Raw genomic sequence first — 9,789 nt, forward strand, 5'->3', positions numbered from 1 at the left:
AAGAGAAATCATTTTCATAACGTTCTGGAGGCTGGAAGTCTAATATCAAAGTGCCGGAAGATTTAACTTCTCCTGAGTCTTACTGCTTTGTCTTATAAATGGCCACCTTCTTGTTGTGTCTTCAGATTTCCTTTTCTCTGTACAGACACCTCTCTGGTGTCTTTTCCTCTTTTCCTAGGGACACCAGTCAAATTAGACTTGCCCCCCCCCCCCTTTATTACCTTATTTAATCTTAACTACCTCTTTAAAAACTCTATCTTCAAATACAGTGAAATTGGAGGTTAAGACCTCAACATACAAATTTTAGGAGAACATATATATATATGTATATATATATATATATTTCTCTAGGTTTCTCAAATATATATATGTATTTCTCTAGGTTGACTGAAGTTGCTACCCATCTCTAAGTTACTTCTGTGCCTTGTTTCCACATTCCAAATTATATTTTATTAATCTACAAAACATTGTAAACTCAATGTTTTGAGTTTCCCTAATCTAAATTAAAAAGTGAGTTTTTTCAAAAATATGTAGAAAACACAAATACACCTTTAAAATTTTTTTCTCACCTATCAAAAGTCATTAGTAATCCCAAACTATAATACTTTCCACCCTTTCATTAAAGGTGTTATAATGGTGAGAAAGAACTTTTCATATACGTGAGTTTCAGCCTTGATAACCCCCTTGACTACCAATCAGTCTGGATTTTCTCCCCAACATTGTTATTTAATTTTAGGCCACTCTAGAAACAGTGCTTGAAACAACTTTCTTCCAAATTCAATTCAGTAAGAATGAAATCCACAAAATACACTTCAAAATGAAAATTATAATCAGTACTTTCCTCCTGACTACATTCAGCAATAAAATATTAAACGGAACATTAAGAACAACAATTAAAGAGCTTAGCTTTTAAGCTGTCTGGTGGTATGCAAGATTCGGTTCTTTATTGGCTATTAGAAAAATTACCAAAGATTTGTCAGTTATTCTAAGTGAATGCAGAACCGCCTGCTCACCAGTAGTGACAGGAAGTAGTTAACGAAAACCTAAATTTCTTACATTTTCATTTTTGAAAAATTGTTTTATAATTTGTCAGTCGAGTATGGTTAGTGTGAAAAAAATTTTTTTTAAATGTTGGTATTATATATAAAATAAATCTTCACAACTAAATTGCTCCTAACCCTGGAAATGTTTGAAAAGGCATTTCTAATGTGTCTGCTCCAGGTCAGTCAATCTTATTAAAATGTGTACCTAATAAGTCCATAATGAATATTTATAGAAAAAAATTCATAGATAAATATATTGTAAGGAAAACACTGCTGTTTAAAGACAAATATAATCCGTAAGAAATAGTAACACATTATAAAACAAACTATATATGTCTTCTTTTTATTAAAACGAATTGAGGGGTGCCTGGGGGGCACAGTCAGTTAAGCGTCCAACTCTTGATTTCAGCTCAGGTAATGATAGCATAGTTCAGGAGTTTGAGCCGCAAATCAGACTCTGCCCTGACAATGCGGAGCCTGCTTGGGATTCTCTCTCTCCCTCTCTCTCTGCTCCTACCCCACTCCTACTCTCTCTCTTTCTCAAAAGAAATAAACTTTAAAAAATTAAAAACAAACAAACAAACAAAACACTTAGGGGGCACCTGGGTGGTTCAGTTGGTTAAGCATTCAACTTCAGCTAGGTCATGAATTCATGATTCGTGAGTTTGAGCCCCACGTCGGACTCTGTGCTGACAGCTCAGAGCCTGGAGCCTTCTTTGGATTCTGTGTCTCCTCTCTTTGTGCCTCCCCCCGGCTCACACTGTGTGTGTGTGTGTGTGTGTGTGTGTGTGTGTGTGTGTGTGTGTGTCTGTGTAAAATAAATATTAAAAAAAACTTTAAAACATCTTAAAAAATAACGGAGTATCTGTTTTTAATTAATTGTACCCCTTAAGTGGAGGTGAGATGAAGGGGGAAATTAGCATTTGGTTACTTTAGGTATATGAGACAGAAAGGATAACAGAATACAACGAGGGAAAGGAAAAAAAACGAGGAGGGAAAAAAAAAACTCTTCTTAATGCAAACTGCTGATTGAATGTGTTACAACAAAAACAAGTTTTTATTTCAGTGTGTACGAGTTCTTTCTTTCATTTAGCAATCTTAACTCTTCAGAAAATAACATGCCACTCTGTGGCAACACAGCCTCTTCTTTTCTGTCTCCTGGTAGGAGAGCTCTGGGATCAAGGTGATAATACTCTTTATCGAGTGTTTTAGTAGTCTAGGAAATGAGGGCTGGTATAATCATGGCCCTCCAGCAGTGCTGTGGTAAAAGAACCTCTACTGCATCAGCTCCACTGGCCGTACTTCACTAAAGTCCTCTTTCAATGAGGTCAGACAACAGTAATTTGTTATGTGGGTCATGGCAGAATCCTTCCCCTCAACACTACAAAGAATGACTCCTCTGTCAATATAAATACATCCTAATGCATTTAGTCTCCCTGGAGGCTCTATTACACACTCCAGAGCTATCGTGCCAAATTCTGCCACTCGGCATTATAATATCTTTCATCTTGCCTTTTCCCCCCACTTTATAATAGAAGTGAATAAAACACACACCTATAAAAGATAAAGGTGGTTTTCTTCTTTAAAAAACATTTTACTTTGCAGACATTATCAAGAATGAACATCAGATTGGGCATGCTAGCATTTCAAAGGACAGGACATAATTCAACAGAAATATTACATTAAGAATTCAACTCTTTCATATTTTTCCATCAATATTTGTTTCTGTAAATCTTTATTATTTCACCCTCACCCAAATAAATATGTATATGCAAAATATGAAAAATGGAGGAAGTAATTTTCCCACAAAAATTGTAAACTGAAACAATTCAATAGTGATTTCAGAATTATCTGGCTCAATATAGATGTGCCTTTCTATTGCTACTAGTATCATTATTCTAAAATTCTGATCTTTAAAATTTTTCAATTTCTGAAATGTTAGTTTCAAATATTATAAAGCAATTAGAATGAATACATATTAAGGAATATAATATAATCTACACTATGGTGAACCTTTTCATTATAGATGTACTTAGTCTCAATTTTCCCCATCTCTTCATTCATAAAACAAAGTGAAAGATTGCAGATTTCTAGACTCTTTTAAAATATTAATTGATTTTATATTATTTGTTTTTCTATGGTATCTTAACCTAATAAATCTCCACATTAACCCCTCCACTCTAAAGAAAATGTAAACATACACAGACTAACATCCAACTCAGAGTGGATAATGTTCTGAATAGAAATGGTGGGTTTCAAATTGGTGGATATTGTTCTATGTTGACTGCTCTGAGAAAAGGAGATTCGGGGTCAAAAAGGTCAGGTGTTGGAGTGCTCGTGTAATGTAGCTTTGAGACGAAGAATATTAACTCAGACAAACTTTAAAAATGCTTTCCTCAAAAATCTGTATAAATAAATTAAAAAAAGGCAACTTTATTCTCAGTAGGTCACAAAGCCTAGAGGCTAAAAACCCTAGACAAGATGCTAACCAAAGGTCATTTGCTGTTTTAAGATTCAAAATTATTGTACTCCTCTTGTTCTTTGAAATCGACAATCAATTATAAAAATTGCAGTAATAGCAGGTATGCTTTATAAGTTTGAACTTGAAAAAACAACTCAAATTCTTAAATATTCATTAATAACAAGCTTGGAGAACAATACATGCCACCAAAGAGCTACTTCTCTGATGCTGTGAAAAGCAGTTTAAAGAGCAAAGTGTTACGCATATGTGCTCACATTCTGACACTGATAACTACCAAACGTCTGATATTTGAAAATGTTTAATAATACCAAACATTATTACTGAGGCTTATTTTATAATTAAGTACTTTGATAAGTAATTTGCAAATATTCCTTATTTGATATTCACACTTGCTTCCTGATATAAATGTCATTGTTACTGACAAAGATCCAGAGAGTTCTGGATTCTAGGATTGACCCTCAATCAATGTGGAATGGGAGATGGTGAATAAATACTGCCCCTCCCTACCCTTTTTGAAACAAATCGATGTATATTCGATACTATATTAGAAGTTTCTGAGCAGATAAGAGCTCTGTTATTAGCTAGGGAACACTATAATGACACAACCAATATCAATTTCCTATTATTTCTCTCTCAATTCTCTCACTTCTTCAAGGTACTACCCGGAAACAACCTTCCAGATAAACTACTTGCAACATAATCATTGACTGAGAGTCTGCTTTTAACTTGAACCTTACTACTAGACATGGCCTTAGAAAGCACAATCTTGGTATAAGATTCAGGAGGTTCATCAGATAGCATTAAGGAATCCATCAGTGGTAGTAAATCGTTATAATAACCTTTGGCATGCTACAATGTTAATAATTATTAAGACTCAGCCACCTGGATGTACTGTTATGCATATTATTGGGGTCTTTATGTAGGGTTCATCATGCAGGCATGATCAAATTAACTCCATTTGCAGCCCCACTATTGGGATTTGGACAGCTTCCAGGTGGGTGAACACAAAAACGTGCAGGAAGAGTGGTGGCATCTGAAGAGGACAGGGAAACTCTGCGCCCCTTCCCATGGACCTTTTCCTATGCATCTCTTCCCTCTGGATGATCATGTGTATCCTTTACCATATATTTTTATAAAAAAACTAGTAAACAGGAAGTAAACTCTTTCTGAGTTTTATGAGATGCTCTAGCAATTTAATCAACCCCAAGGTGAGGGTTGTGGGAACCTGTGGTTAGTCAGAAGCACAGATGACAACCTGGATTTGTGACCGGCATCTGAAGTGGGGAGGCTGGGAAGTCTTGTGGGACTGAGTCCTTAACCTGTGGGATTTGATGCCGTCTCCAGGTAGATAATGTTAGAATTGAGTTAAATTATACGTTGTTACAGAGAGCTGCCTGGGTGTGGAAAAACAACAACACCCATCTGGTATTAGAAGTATTGTGAGTATGGTTGTAGTGTGGTAGTAAAGGATAAACATAGGAGGAAGCTGGAAATTTTCTGACACAAAGGAGAATTTCTATACCTTCCAAGAGCTATAGGAACATAATCTCAGCTAAGAGTGTTATGAAGTGACCCGAACCACCATCATGCCCTGCTCTAGCACAGCAAGGGTAAATGGCAAGCCATAATTAATTCAGTCTGTTTCAAGCCCATCTTACAGTGGATCCAATGAATATAAAGATACACCATGAGATCACTACCTTGGTTTTTGAGTTCGTTATTATGATGAATATTCTTAGAATCTGGAAGAACCTTCACATTGCTTTTATAATATTTGTTGAAAGAAAATGACAAAAAGGCAAATTCGAAGCCCTTTGAACTACTTGTCTCTACTGAGATAGTTGGTATTGCATAAATCAATAAATTGTTCATTTTTTACCCCTAAATAGTCCATTATATAGATACAATACAAATTATATATTCATTTATCTGTGGAAAGACATCTTGGAGGCTTCCATTTCTTAGTGATTATAAATGAACAAAGTTTCTATAAGCATGAACATACAGGTTTTTGTACAAAAGTAAGTTTTCACTTAACTATCTAGGAGCATGACTGCTATACTGTGTGGTAAAGCTATGTTTAACTTTATAATTAGCTGCCAAATGAGCCTTCCAAAGTGACTATACAATTTTTAATTCCAACCAGTCATGAATAAAACTTGCGAATATTTTATATTGTCAATCTTTTTGGATTTTGGAACCATTCTATAGAGCATAAAGATATTTCATTATTGTTTAAATTTGTATCTGCCTAGTGACAAAAGATGTTGACAATATTTACATACACATATTTTCCATGTATCTATCATCTTTGATGAAGTGTTTATTGATATCACTTATCTGTTTTTGTACTGGGTGGCTGATTTTCTTGTTATTGGCTTTTAAATGTTCTTTATACATCCAGGAAAAATGTCCTTAATCAATAGCAATTTGTAAGTATTTTCTTTCCATTCGTGGCTTGTACATTGTCTTATGAGAACGTTAATAAAGTACAATTTATCAGTTTCTAATATACTGTACTTTTGTGATATATTTAAAAGTTCATCATCAAACCCAAGGTCAAAGCAATGTCTTTTTTTATTTCTATAAGTTTTATACTTCTACATTTTATATATTTTTAAACTTTTTTTTGAATTTTATTCATTTTTGAGAGAGAGAGAGACAGAGTGTGAGCAGGAGAAGGGCAGAGAGACAGGGAGACACAGAATCTGAAGCAGGCTTCAGGCTCCAAGCCGTCAACACAGAGCCTGACACAGGGCTTGAATTCAATGAACCATGAGATCATGACCTGAGCTGAAGTTGGATGCTTAACTGACTGAGCTGCCCAGGTGCCCCTATAGTTTTACATCTTATATTTGGGTCTATGATCCATTATGAATTCACTTTTTATGTAACTTACAGCAACCATAAGTGCCTGATAGAACCTATCAGAGACTCACTGGAAGAAGTGACATTTACCTTAACTCTACGATTAATTCAAAAGAATTTATTTTTAGTAATTGTATAACCAGGATTAATATTGATCTCACTCTTAAGGAAATGAAGCACCATGAATGGGAAAAGGAATAAAATAGGAGGCTTATCGGGATTAATTTTTTTTTTTTTTTTAGTGCCAGCTTGAAATTATAGCCAGGAAAGATGATTCACTAAAGAACAAAGACAAAAAAACTAACAAACAAACAAACAAACAAAACAAAAAGAACCAGAAAGAAGAACCTAGATTAAAATAGGACCTACAAATGAAATATAAAATAAGCAAACTAAAAAATATGATTTTAACAGCAAATCAAATTCAACTAACAGAAAATATAAATATTAAATGTTGTCAGATCACAATGTGTTAGAACATAAAAAATAAAATACAGAAGACTAAGAGGTATAGAGGATAGAACAAGGGTTTAACAGATATTTAATTGGAACTCTAAGAGGCAGGTCGAAGGTGAAATTTAGAGAGCAATACCTGAGGATTTTCCAGAATTGATGAAAGACACAAACTTGTAATTCCAAGAAGCCAGAAAATCCAAAGCATAAGAAATACTAGTAAATTAATTCCTAGATACATCATAATACATCTCCAGAATACAATAGCTAGTGGAAGGAAAACAGGTGGGGTTGGGAAGATTGATTACTTTTTGTAAGAAGAAGAATTTAGTTGAATATTACCCCATTATCTCATAGTTTTAACTTACTTTTCATGGTCTTCCTTTTTTTACTTTTCTTTTTCCTTCCTTCCTTGTTCCCTCCTTCTTCCTCCCTCCCTCCCTTCCTTCTTTCCTTCCTTTTATTCTTGGATCAGTCAAGAGAAGTAAAACTCTTATTTTCACTGTCCAAACACTAAGCAATATACTGGGAAAACCAGCGGAAGTCCTCACCATAGCCTTGCCTCTGGAGCACATTGTGCATGAATACTTTCATGAAGTGGACATTCAGCTCCTTCAGGGTCACATTCCCATTTCCTATGGACTTTCCATAAAGCCCAACTATCTCATGGAGTTTTTCCTCATTGATTTCATCTGCTCTGTCAATTTTGTTACCCAAGATAAGGATAGGCATATTGGATATTGTTTCATCAGTTATTACAGCCTTTAGCTCAGTTTTGGTTTCCATGAGGCAAGGACAATATGCAAAATCCAACAGAAAGGCAATCTCATTAACTGCTGGCACATAATTTTTCCAATCCTGGTGTTCTTGCTCGTGCCCACCAGGATCAAAAGTTGTAAAAGTCATTCCAGCCATTGTCAGCTATTCTGATGTTGGATCTAATGTTGAAACCTGTGGGCCGAATCAGTCATCACTGAGCATGTGGAGAAGAGTGGTTTTGCCTGCATTCTCCAAATCCAACAATACAAGTTTTCCAGATTCCTTGTAGAGTCCTAGGAACTGGAGCACACTGCTGAAGCCATTGTAGATCCACTCAAAGTTCAAAGACATCATTAATACTTAACTATGACCAAGGGGTTCCTCTGGTGGCAGTGGGGGGGGGGGGTCAACCCTCCTACACAACACACAACCCAGCAGCACCAGGACCACCAGCTGCTTCTCTTTTCTTATTTCTAACCATGTCCTTTCTCTTGACAGCTATGGGAACAGATTCTAAGATCACATTCACTCAGTTTGAAACATCTTTTCCTCTGTTTGGTGTCACTCAATTAAGGTTTTAACCTTAATTTTGATTCATTAACTGCACCTTCTCAGAGATCTTGCTTATACACTAACTGAAACATGGCTGCCCTCTATGATACAGTTTTCTACAGAATTGATTTTTAACACAAGGAGACATAATTTTTGTAAGTGTTGACTAACTTTGAGTTCCCTTCATCTGTTTTAGGAATAAGAGTGAATAAACTACTTGAATGTTTGCTTAAAACATTCATCATTTTATGTATAAAAATATAAATGAGAATTACTAACATAGCCTTATGAAATTAATTTTAATGCAACATACATTTTCTACACAAATCTGTCATAGGACTAAGGTTCTGTATGTGTTCAAATATGTAAAGACTTAGGATTACTCCCTCAGGTGATGTCTCCCTCTGTGAATCCTATGTAGGATTTTCCTCTTTCTTTGCTAAAGATCTGTTTACCCAGGTCTCTTTTTGCTGCTTAAAAATAACTGATAAAAAGGCAGAGATATGCACATTTGCTGCTGTTGACACTTTCGTGTGTATCTCATTCTAATTTCCTGCCACCAACTCCCAAACTGATCTATATCTTGGCAATTTTCTGACACAATCTGCTCTAAGTACCGTCTACAGTTTTAAAGATAAAGTCATTATTTTTACATCCAAATAACAAATGACCTTTACACTTTTACTAAAACAATGTCTGATGATTACTGATAAGTTTCAGTCAACACTACAGCAAACAACCCTGATCCATGCTATAAAAATAGTAAAATTCATCCAAAGATTTGAACATGTTCCTTTTGCCCCTTTTCCCTCCCCATTCCAGAGACACTTCAGCTTCATTGCTAGACTGGCTGCTCTGTTCATGCCATCAATTAAGGCGAAGCACAGGGACATGCACATTATTGTTTACTATACCACCTGAAACAGGAATACAGTAGCCCAGAATGTTAGGAAACATATTTCAGGACTTCTTTTAGCCATCTCACTCCACCCAAACAATAATCCTTTCCTCCTGTTTCTGAGGGCCAGGGAGCAGTTGCCTTTCTAGATCTGGAGGGGACTTGAGTAGCATAAGATATATTAGATTTCAGTTTGGTTTATTGGCTTCTTTTTCCTCTTGTCAGTATTCCACTATGCTGTTTCCTATTGTGCACCCTTTTTCCCTCCTCACCAAAGGGCTGACCCCAGAAGACAGAAAAGAGAAGACTTTGTTGTAGCTAATTAGAGAGGGAAGATTTCTGGGAAACCGGATAGCAGCATCACAGTAACTCTTAAAGATCTTTATATTTAACAAATATTTACAAAACACTTTAGAATGTGCAGGGCTCTGCACTAAGTTCAATATTTTTTTCTTCTTGAGAATATTTCCAACAGCTTGAGGTACTTACATTAAATATGAATCTTTTTCAAAAATCCTAGAAAGCTACGTTTTGGGCCAGTAAAAGGCTGATATTTGATATTTAATACAGGAAATGATTTCTTCTTTATTTTCTTACTTATATAAGATATATATATGTATATTTAATATATCTTATATGTATTTATATGTATCTTATTTATCTATATTATAATATATGTTATATTATATATATATTATCATATATATACATATATATATATTTATAGCACACAC

At 35.0% G+C, this 9,789-nt stretch overlaps 1 pseudogene; it reads right to left on the reverse strand.

Annotated features, from left to right (window-relative positions):
* Nucleotides 1–7,359: 7,359 nt before the first annotated feature.
* Nucleotides 7,360–9,325, reverse strand: LOC106986983 (GTP-binding protein SAR1a-like; annotated as a pseudogene).
* Nucleotides 9,326–9,789: the final 464 nt, after the last annotated feature.

The sequence above is a fragment of the Acinonyx jubatus genome, chromosome A1 (genome assembly GCF_027475565.1).
Source record: "Acinonyx jubatus isolate Ajub_Pintada_27869175 chromosome A1, VMU_Ajub_asm_v1.0, whole genome shotgun sequence".
Taxonomy (NCBI): Eukaryota; Metazoa; Chordata; class Mammalia; order Carnivora; family Felidae; genus Acinonyx; species Acinonyx jubatus.